The sequence below is a fragment of the Mandrillus leucophaeus genome, unplaced genomic scaffold (assembly GCF_000951045.1).
Source record: "Mandrillus leucophaeus isolate KB7577 unplaced genomic scaffold, Mleu.le_1.0 Scaffold48, whole genome shotgun sequence".
NCBI classification, from domain to species: domain Eukaryota; kingdom Metazoa; phylum Chordata; class Mammalia; order Primates; family Cercopithecidae; genus Mandrillus; species Mandrillus leucophaeus.
In genome coordinates, this window is record NW_012105142.1 from 153,069 (window position 1) to 165,063 (window position 11,995).

Below are 11,995 nucleotides of genomic sequence, written 5' to 3' on the forward strand. Positions count from 1 at the left end.
GGCTGGCTGCGGCCCAGTGCTGTGGACTACTCAGGTTCGTGTCGGAGGCTGAAGAGCCGTCGCCTTGTGAAGGCCAGACCTGCCTTTGGAATCATTTCCTGAGGTAGTTTTGTGAACCACCGGTGACTGTTTTGATTTCGCCGCGTCCCCTGGGAGCCCCCGCGGCGTCCCTCACAGAGTTTCTCCGAACGGAACGCCCCGCAGGCGGGCTGGCCCTGTCGCCGAAAAACGAGCGGAGGCTGACGCGGTGGCTCCCGCCTGTAATCTCAGCGCCGAGGGAGGCCGAGGCGGGAGAACGGCTTGAGCCCAGGCGGTGGAGACCAGCCTGGACAACATGGCGAGACCCCATCTCTGTTACTAATTTAAAAAAAATCGAATGAACCCAAATGTTTCGCACATAGGATTAGCATTGATGTCACATGGGTGAAAGCTGCAGGCTGTGCCTTGTTGTTAGGGTGACATGAAGTGAATTTCCTAAATCGATTCCCCTTGGGTGCCTTCCAGGTGAATGGGTGCGAGGTGCTCTCTGAAAATGAGCAGCGATCCAGTATGACTTAAAACTCGCCAGGAGGACCCGAAAGCGTTTTAACACCAGGAAGCAGCAGCTCGCTGGGCGGAGGGCAGAGCTCGCCTGATAGGTTTGATTGCTTCCTCTTTAGCAATGCGTATCGTTCAAAAAATTGAGGCTTTGAAAGAGGAAATGTTTCTTCAGCGCCCATGGAACCGGCTCGCCCCGTAAGATTGTTTCGAGGAATCAGTAAGATGATAAAGCAATAAATAAAAATTAAAAGGGGTCACAAACGTGAACAATGGGCTGGGCGCGGTGGCGCAGGCCTGTAATCCCAGCACTTTGCGAGGCGGAAGCAGTTGGATCACTTCAGGTCAGGAATTAGAGACTAGCTTGAGCAACATGGAAAAACCCTGTCTCTACCAAAAATACCAAAGATTAGCCGGGTGTGGTGGCGCTGTGCCTGTGGTCCCAGCTACTCTGGAGACTGAGATGGGAGGATGGCTTGTGCCTGAGAGGCGGAGGTTACAGTGAGCTGAGATTGAGCCACTGCACTCCAGCCTGAGCCACAGAATGAGACCCTGTCTCCAAAAAAAAACAAGGAATAATGCTCACAGATCCACACTTGGGAGAGTAAGCGTCATCAAAACAAGTGTGTTTCTTCACGTTGGCTCTCAGTATTCTGAGCCGAAAAAGAAACTTCTTTTTTTTGAGACAGGGTCTTGCTCTGTTGCCCCAGCTAGAGTGCAATGGCACCGTCACAGCTTGATCACAGCTTACTGCAGCCTCGACCTCCTGGTCTCAAGCCATGCTCCCACCTCAGCCTCCCAAGTAGATGGGATTATAGGCATGCACCATCACACCCAGCTAATTTTTAAAAAATGTTTTGTAGAGATGAGGTCTCACCATATTGTCCACTCTGGTCTCAAACTCCTGGGCTCAAGTGATCTTTCTGTCTTGGCCTCCCAGATTGCTGGGATTATGGGCGTGAGTAACCAAGTCCTGCCTGAACTTGCTTTGATCAAGATTTTAGTAGTATTAAAATAGGATTGTGATTTATTGCTCACAAAATCATAATTTTACCCTGAATATTTCCTAATCACTTAAATGTACAAGGGGGCTGGGCGCAGTAGCTCACGCCTGTAATGCCAGCACTTTGGGAGGCCGAGGCGGGCAGATCACCTGAGGTCAGGAGTTTGAGACCACCCTGGACAACATGGTGAAACCCTGTCTCTACTAAAAATACAAAAATTAGCTGGACATGGTGGCGGGTGCCTGTAATCCCAGCTACTCGGGAGGCTGAAGCAGAAGAATTGCTTGAACTTGGGAGGCAGAGGTTGGCAGATCGTGCCACTGCACTCCAGCCTGGGTGACAGAGCAAGGCTCCATCTCAAAAAAAAAAAAAAAAAAAGGAAAAGAAAAAAAATGTGTAAGGGGAAAAAAAGAACTTGTATAGGTATATTCAGTTATCCTCTGGTTTGCAAACCGCTCTGCCAAGCTGTTCCAGCATTCTTTGTATCTGTGTCTGGGCAGGCCTTCTTACACACCCAGCAAGTCTAGTCAGTGCCCAGGACACTCAGGTATTTATTTCCTTTTCAGCTGGTAGCTGGTAGTTTTTTCTTCTACTCAGTTTACAAGTATGCGTTTGGTGCCAACTATGCGCTAAGCCGTAGGCTAAGTGCTGGAGATTCAGCAATGAGCAAGACAAACACACAGTCTCTGCCCACATGGAACTTACACTCAGAGCCAGGCAGACAGGCATTTGGTAATCACACAGTTTTTCTTTCTGTCACCTAGGCTGGAGTGCAGTGGGATGAGTATGGCTCACTGCAGCTTCGACCTCCTGGGCTCAGGTGATCCTCCCACCTCAGCCTCCTAAGCAACTGGGACTACAAGGCATGTGCCACCATGCTTGGCTAATTTTTGTATTTTTTGTAGAGTTGGGGTTTCACCATGTTACCCAGGCTGGTTTCAAACTCCTGGGGCAAATGATGCACCCACCTCGGCCTTTCAAAGTGCTAGGATTATAGGCATGAGATTATAGATATGAGAAATTTAAGGCTAAAGTGGCTGAAAGTAAAGTGGAGACCAACAAGATAGGCAGGGCCATGTGGACCCAAGAAGCATTCAGATTTTTACCTAAAAGATGGAAGCTTCAGAAAGATTTGCTCTCTCCATAAGGAAATGAGAGCCTGGTAAAGCCTTGGAGGTCTACTATGTAGCTTTTTTACAAGTCACAGGGATCCAAGCCATCACAGTAAAAGAAAAAGTTCCTGCGTATCTCCGCCTTACTGGTAATCAGTATATATTCTACAAATCCAAAGAATGAGTAGCCTTTAGAGCACTGTGGGAAGTCCAGATGAGAGGATCACTTGAGGCCAGGAGTTCAAGACCAGCTTGGGCAACATAGTGAGACCTCCCTCATCTCTATTTAATTTAAAAAAATTAAAATTAAAAAAACCCTCCAAAGGACTTGGGGAGTAGAATGTCCTGTTCATTGAATACTATAGCTACCTGACAGCCACTATGATTAACTACATTAGTTACCTAAGAGATATGAACTCTAGTGTCCACAGCTTCACCACTTACTAGATATGCAGCCTTGGCCAAATTGCTTAACCTCCCTGTCATTTGTAAATGGAGAAGACAACAGTGTCGCCCTTAGGATTAAAGAAAATAGTGTGTTAGGCCCCTAAAACAGTGCCTGCTTGGTACATAGTACGACCTCAAAAGTATTAGCTACATGGCCAGGTAGAGTGGCTCACTCCTGTAATCCCAGCACTTTGGGAGGCTGCAGCTGGAGTGCAATGGCATGATCATAGCTCACTGCAGCCTTGAACTCCTGGGCTTATGCAGTCCTCCCACCTCAGCCTCCCAAGTAGTTAGGAATACAGGCATGCATCACCACATCTGATTTGTTTTTAAAATTTTTTTAGAGGTGGCATCTCACTATGTTTTCCCGGCCAGTCTCGAACTCCTGGGCTTATGATTCTCCCACCTTGGTCTCCCAAAATACCGGGTGTGATAGGTGGCATGTGCCTATGGTCCGAGCTGTTCAGGAGGCTGAGGTGGGAGGATCACATGAGCCCAGGAGGCAGAGATTGCAGTGAGCCTAGATCGGCCTGGGAAACCAAGTGAGACTCTGTCTGAAAAAAAAAAAGTGTTAGCTGTTATTACCACAATGCTCATACATGAATTATAAACAAATTGCATCCATAGAATCATAGTAGACTAAAACACACTGCAAAATGAGGCCAAGCTGTACTTATACTGCTTTGTTGATTCAGGGACTAAACACACATAATACTGAAGGTCCTGATGTTGACCCTATGTTGTATCCTAAAAGGTATTTTTTTAAGAGCAGTTCCTTAGTTACCACACCTTATTTCATTTGTTTCCACAAGGTAGAGTGGAGGAACAATTTAGTAATTTGAATTTTTTGTATTTGAAAGCGAGATCAATAGAAGTTTACTATGCACACTGAAATAAATTAATGTATATTTGGAAAGTTTCTGAAAAACTAATGAGCCAAATTAACCACCTTTGACAGGAGATATGGACTGTATCTGTAATATTTGAGAGCCGGGAAAATGTCCGTCAGAGATTTGAGTTTTAGTTAATGTCTTGCAGTATGTTGGTGATAATATGATTATCAATCATTCTGCATTGGTTAAGGCTCTTTGGTTGGAAATAAGTGAAAACCATCCCTGACTAGCCTAAGCATTAAACAAGGCCTTGGTGAAAGATGCTAGGCCGCTCCGTGAAATACCCAGGTCATGTTAGAACCAAGAACAGATGTCTGTCTCTCTCTCTCTCTCTCTCTCTCTCTCTCTCTCTCTCTCTCTCTGTGTGTGTGTGTGTGTGTGTGTGTGTGTATGTGTCTTCCTATTGATTTCATTATGCTTTCTGCTGGCACGTAAACCTTCACATGGCCAATGACAGTCTCAATGTTCACAGCTTCAGTCCCTAAAGAAAGGCCAACTCTCATTTTAAGTTCCTGTTCCAACAGTCCTAGGTGAGGACTCTCGGATTGGCACAGCTGGGTCATGTGCTCATCTAGGAATGATCAAGTGTTAAAAGCAGGTCATGATGGACGAACATGGCCGCTCTGGAGAGGGTGGCAGGGGCTGATCTCAGAGGAAAAAGAAGTAGTGGGCAGACAAACCCATCAATATGCACTTCAAGTGGCAGATCGCACTGTGGTTGCTCTGATGGAAGCCTTACTCACCCTGGCTGACTAATCTGTTCTTTCTTGTGTGATATGATCCCCATGCTTGAGGGCAAAATGTAAACCTCCAGTTTTATCTCTGGAAGCACTGTTTGAAATCATAACAGCTGTGATGCTAAATGGCTGTCTTAGGACATCCCCACATCTCATAAGCGAGTCCTGTGGATGACAGCAAAATATCTGACATGGTCTAAGCTTGAGCAGTTGGCAAGTACTGTGAATGTCCATTCTGAAGCACTTTTCAGTTTGTCAGATTTCATTATCCCATGAGTTGAGACACGTCATCTGTTTTAAGGATAAGTACATGTCGTCTCACAAAGATATGTGAGCACATGCAAATAGTTAAATAAGACCTGCATACAAGAGGAGGGCCGTATGCATCTGTGCACACACAGATAGGTGCCTGTCATCTTTGCACATAAGGAGAGATATGTGCCATCTGGGATCACTTGAGGCCAGGAATTCGAGACCAGCCTGGGCAACATGGCGAAACCCCATCTCTACTAAAAAGACAAAAATTAGCCCAGCATGGTGACGCACGCCTGTAGTCCCAGCTACTCGGGAGGCTGAGGCAGGAGAATGGCGTGAACCCGCAAGGCAGAGGTTGCAGTGAGCCGAGATTGCGCCACTGCACTCCAGCCTGGGTGACAGAGCGAGACTCCTCCCAAAAAAAAAAAAAAAAATGGTGTTTGTGAGGTATGTGTGTGACACCAGTCTTTATCAAGTCAGTGCGATGGGCTTTGGAGACAGAACAGAGGGGTGTTGGCTAGCATTCAACCCAGCTCAACCTCCAGTCCTCATCTAGGGAGGATTGACAGTAAATATTTCATAAAGTTGTTATGAGGATTAAGTAAACCAGCATGAAAAGGAGCTAGCATAGTGCCTGGCATATAGGAGGCACAAAATAAGTGTTTTCTAGTGTGTCCATCCAATAATAATTTGCTACGTAGGAGTGTGTTTTTGGTTTCCAATACCATTCTCCAATAACAGGAGCTGGCCCCTTACAGAAGTGGCTGATTCTAGGGCTGGGGCAGGAAATATACAAGGTGAGCCTGGAACATCTTGCAGTGCCAGAAAGTAAGGAAGTCCTCAGAAAGTCAAGCAATTGAGGAGCTTGTGTCTCAGTCAGCTGAGGTTGCCATCACAAAATACCATAGACTTGAGGGTGTAAACAACACAACTTTGTTTCTCATGGTCTGGAGGCTGGGAAGTCCAAGATCAAGGTGCTGGCGAGGTAAATTTTACCCTGAAGCCTCTTCTCTTGGCTTGGAGGTAGCTGCAGTCTCCCCATGTGCTCACATGATCTCTTCTTTGTGCACTTGCTGGGGAGTCGGTGTGGGGAGGGACTGAGGTCTCCAGCGTGTCTTCATATAAGGGTATTAATCCCATCCCGAGTGCCTCACCCCATGACCTCATCTAAACCCTGGTTACCTCCCAAAGATGCCATCTCCAAATACCATCACATGTGGGGCTTCAACATATGAATTTGGGGAGACATAAACATTCCATCCATAAGACTATATCAAAGGGCCACAGAAGCCAAATGAAAGTGCCCCCACTGCCCAAAGCTGGAACTATTTGAGTGGCAAAACAAATAACGTACTATTGGATTATAACCAGTATGAGATGAATATCCATGAGTCCCTACAGATTTTAATAAATGATGGAATAAATGGCAGAGAAGAGGGAAATCTGCCACGCAGAACTCCGAATAAATGACAGTCTGCCCTCAGGCTAGAGAGCTATACTCCCTGATTCTTAATTGTGGGCTACACATAGTGACTTCCTTTCGAAGCGTAGAATATGGAGGAGAAGAAAGAGTAACTTTATGGTAGAGAAACCTGACAAAGACTAGCAGGTGACCGAAGTCCACATCAGCAGTCATAAACCGTGTTGATAGCAAGTATCCTTGATAAGATAAGATGAAAATGGCCCTTTACCCTTTGGTCTTCCTCCTGAGAACTCATAACCCCAGTCTAAGAAAAACACCAAATTCCAATAGAGCAGCATTTTGTAAAATACCTACCTAAGACTCCTCCAAACTGTCAAGGTCATCAAAACAAGGAAAGTCAGACAAAGTATCACAATCTAGAGCAGCAGTCCCCAACCTTTTTGGCACCAGGGACCAATTTCATGGAAGACAGTTTTTCCATGGATGGGAGGCAGCAGGAGAGGAGAGATCATTTCGGGATGCAGCTGTCCTACCTCAGATCATCAGGCATTAGAGTCTCATCAGGAGCATGCAACCAAGATCCCTCGCATGCACAGTTCACAATAGGGTTCGTGCTCCTGTGAGATTCTAATGCTGCTGCTGATAAGACGGGAGGCAGAGCCCAGGCAGTAACACTTGCTTACCCGCCACTCACCTCCTCCTGGGCAGCCCAATTCCAAACAGGTCTGTGGCTCAGGAAATAGGGACACCTGGTCTAGAGGATCCTAAGGAGACATGATGACTAAATGTGATGTGGTATCCTAGATGGGATCCTGGAACAGAAAGAGGATATTAGAAACTAAGGAAATCCAGATTTAAAGTGTGGGCAATATTTAATAATGGACTTCAGTTAATGATAACATATCAATATATCTTCATTAACTATAACAAATATATGAATGTAAGGTGTGAGTAATAGGTGAAACTGAGAAATCTACACTTCCTTCCCAATTTTTTATAAATCTTAAGTTGTGAGTCATGCACAGTGCCTGTAATCCCAGCACTTTGGGAGGCTGAGGTGGGAGGATTGCTTGAGGTCAAGAGTTTGAGACCAGCCTGGCCAACATAGTGATGCCCCATCTCTACAAAAAAAAAAAAAATTAAAAATTAGCCAAGCATGGTGGCATGTGCCTGTGGTCCCAGCTACTTGGAAGGCCGAGGCAGGAGGACGACTTGAGCCTGGAAGGTGGAGGCTGCAGTGAGCTGCAATAGCGCCATCACACTCCAGCCTGGGCAACAGACTGAGACCTTGTCTCTTACAATAATTAATTAAAAATAAAATGGTTCTGAGAAAATTTTTTTAAGTATTTGGGATGCATTGTAGTCTTAACATTAACCTAAAACAGTACTGTTTTAAAACATTAACAACCCAGACCAGATTTTAGCCAAGTGGGTAAAGAAGAACGCGGCGGAAGAGCCTCCAGCTCCACTCCGTCCCTCAGTCCACGAGTGGTGACTGTGCTTCTGCTGGGCAAACCCAAATCATGCAGAGAAATGGAGCAGAGAGGGAGAGTAGATCTACAGGAGCTCCTCCAGGAGGAGAGAGGGGTAGAAAGAAGGAAGGAGAGGTGGAGGGGTCCACTTTGAGACTGTAGGGTGACGGAGAAGCCCAGGACACCATCTTTGGGCCTAGTAGGGGAAGCCCCATCCTCAGCTGAAAATCCAGACACCAGGTCAACCCCTGGAAGTCACAAGACTGAGCTGAGAAGGAAATGAAAAGCTTCCCAGACAGAGGGACATGGTTGTCCCTGGCACTCATTCTCCCATTCTCTTTCATCTGTCTCAGTCAATAGATGTTGATTGAATTCCTGCTCTGAGCCAGGCCCTGTCCCAAGTTCTGGGAGTTCTGTGAGGACCAAGCCAAGGGGCTGGGGAGGGGGGCAGTGGGGAGCTGGTGCCCAACAGATGAGACAGGGCTGAGGAGACACAGCCAGGCTGGGTGGGCTTGTGGTCTAGAATCCCTGTGCTTAGCGTCAGGAATCTGCATCCACTCCTAGGCTGCCGTGACTGCTCCTTTTTCATCTTATTTTTCGTTTAGATTCCCACGGTAATAATCAGTTCTTGTGTCAGCCTCAACTGGGATTCATATTGACTTGGGTTTGGCAGGTGGAGTCACCAGTCTATTTGCATAAATGTTGGGGTTTTGTCTGGAAGAGGAAGGTGGGGTTGTTTTTTTCCCTTTGCAGAGGTTTCTGGGGGGAAACTGAGGTGCAGAAGAAACTGGGATTTGGGGAGAGACAAGTGCTGTTTTGTAGTCCTTACGAAGAGAGTGACTTCCCCCCCACCTCCGTGAATGATCCCCTGTGCCTTCGGCCAAGTGGGAACTGGAGTGAACACAGAAACCACTTTGATGCCTCTAGGAATTGATTCTTGTAAAAACCAGGAATCAGTGCCCTTGGCATAGAGGTATCAACTTTGTGAAGAAGGAGCTGAAGCGGAGGCTCCACTGAGGCCCTCAGGAGACTTTGGGGGTCTTGGATATGAATGGCCTGGGTACATTACGGGGAGGTGCCCAGGAACTCACTAAGGCCGGGCACCCTTAGAAACACTTTGTGGTGGAGGTCGGAGCATTTGTTCTATTACAGTGAAAAGGATCCAACTGCACCCATAGGTGGGAAGCTCTGGGCCAACGTGAGAGCCAAAAGAGCAAATGAAACATTCCAGCTTAATCTCTGTTAGAACGATGGATGAAACTAAAAGTCGCAGCAGCCAGAACGGCTTGTGAGATCAGAGGGTGTCTAGGGCAGAGGGAAGTGGGAGAGGGAAGGAGTAAGATTCTTCCTTCTAGGGCGAGGGAGGTGGAGGATGACCAAGAAAAGCTGGAAATGCCCACCTCATTCTGATGTGCCATCTGGTGGGCCATTTCCTCCCAATTCCATGTACCCAAATCCTTCCCATTCCCCAAACTGCAGTCTCAGTCCTGGCCTGTGCATATAATTTGTTCTTATGGAGAAGATTCTCTCTCTCTCTCTCTCTCTCTCTCTCTGTGTGTGTGTGTGTGTGTGTGTGTGTGTGCATGCTTTAGAGACAGGGTCTTGCTCTGTCACTCAGGCTGGAGTGCAGTGACACCATCATGGCCTGCTACTACAGCCTTGACCTCCTGGGCTTACGAGTTAAGAAAGCCCCCTGTTTCAGTCTCCCTAGTAGCTGGGACTACAGTTGTGGACCACCATGCCTGGCTAATTTTTCAATTTTTTGTAAAGACAGGGTCTCACTATGTTGCCAGGCTGGTCCTGAATTCCTAGGCTCAAGTGATCCTCCCACCTAAGCCCCGTAAAGTGCTGGGATTACAGGTGTGAGCCACTGCGCTTGGCAAGACTCTGTTGTATACACATATTACTGTGCTATGTACCTATGAGACTTTAGAAAACACAGCCGGGGAAATGGGTCCCTCCAACCTGAATGTGGGATCTAGGAGGCACACAATGACCTCTGCTACAATCCACCTCTTGCGTCACTCAGATCCACTTCTTACTTATACTTAGTAAGTTAATCCCATCAGTGAACAGCTTCTCTGGGATTCTGGGTGGCCTCCTTTCCTGGAGAAGCCTGCAAGAGGACAGCTAGTGGGATGAAGGATGAATGGCAGCCCCTACTGCTACAGCTGACCTCAAAGCTATAGCTGGTTTTCATCATCTGCCTCCCCTACTACCCATTCTAGATTCCCTCACCCTTGGCTAGCACACCTCTCCTGGTCTAAGTAGTTCACCTGTGGGGTGACCCACACCTTCATCTCTGAGAAATGTGCATGCTTTGTTACCATGTCCTTCTCAAGCCTTGGCTGCTGCACCTGTTCATTTACCATCAAAATTGGGCAGGAGATCATATCTGTAAAAGAAGTAGAGGAAGAATAAACCAGAGGCTAATGAGATGGTTACCTACAAGAGGTATATGAGAACTGGTAGAAACAGTGGGAGAGTTGCCAGATGTGGTGGCTCACATCTGTAATCCCAGCACTTTGGGAGGCCAAGGCAAGAGGATCACTTGAGGCCAGGAGTTTGAGACCAGCCTGGCCAACATAGCAAGACCTTGTCTCTACGAAACATATTTAAAAATCAGCTGGATGCAGTGGTGCACCTGGAAGACACCATCTTAATCAAGTGATCACAGTTCACATCCCCAGCAATAAAACACGGAGACGTCCCAGACCCCCTGCTGCAGTGTACCAAGAAGTGCACAGTCTCACCCCCATGGCATTCTTTCCAAATACACAGTCTCAATCTGATCATGAGGAAATATCTTAGAAACTCAAGCTGAGGAACATTCTATGAAATAACTGCCAGGACTGTTCAAAAATACCCTCATGAAAAATGAAGAAAGGCTGAGAAACTGCTCCATAGTGGAGGAGATGAAGGGGACATGACAAGAACGCTCCATAGGCTGCTAGAATGGATTCTGGAACAGAAAGGACATCAGTGGGAAAATGAGAAAATCAGACTGGATCTGTAAGTCTGTTAATAGTATTATGTCAATGTTATTTTCCTTAATTTTTTGTTTGTCTTTTTTTTTCTTTGGTGGGTTTGGGTTTTTTGGTTTTGTTTGTTTGTTTGTTTGAGTCAGGGTCCTGCTCTGTTGCCCAGGCTGGAGTGCAGTGGGGCAATCGTGGCTCTCCTGGGCTCAAGTGATCCTCCTACCTCAACCACCCAAGTAGCTGGGGCTACAGGCATGTGCCACCACACCTGGCTAATTTTTAAAATTTTTATAGATACGGGGTTTTGCTATGTTGCCCAGGCTGGTCTCAAACTCCCAGGCTCAAACAGTCCTCCTGCCTCAGCCTTCCAAAGTGCCGGGATTACGGGTATGAGCCACTGCACCTGGCCAGTGTTATTTTCCTGCTTTTGATCATTGTTCCGTGATCAGATCAGCTTTTGCTGGGAGTGGGAAATGGAAGTATCCTTGTGCTGAAGAGACAGGCACGCCCCCCACCTCACCACACTGTACTAGGCAGGGTTATACATAGCACTGGTTACCATGGCAGAGGACAGGAGATAAGTCTTCCAAGACACACAAGACAATATGAAACAATTCTCTAATGAGCACCCAACCCCTGCCCCAAGGATCTCACAGAGATTAGCAAGCAAGTTGCTCCCCCATGAGACAGGAATCTGCCACAAGGAGGTTACTTAATCTTGATTTCAGAGTCAAAAAAGATACATGAAACAATTGATAGAGTTGATTGCATAAGTACTCAAATCTTCTGGGTAGAAAAATACACCATAAATAAAATTAGCCACAAATGGGAAAGGAGAAATATTTGCAACCTTATACCAAAGTATAAATAGCCTTATTGTACAAGAAACTCTTAAAAACCAAAAATCAAAAGATGAACACAATTTTTAAAAGGGCAAAAGACATGAGCAAACATTTCACAAAGAAATACCAATGGTCTGAGACGAAAAAATACGATCTCATCACACAAATGCAAATTAAATCAATGAGATAGCGTATTTTATCTATCTGATTATAAATCATCAAAAAAAGTGTTAACTGGTGTGAGAGAGAAGGTAAGGAAACTGGCACTTCCATATATGGTCATAAGTAATTTAAT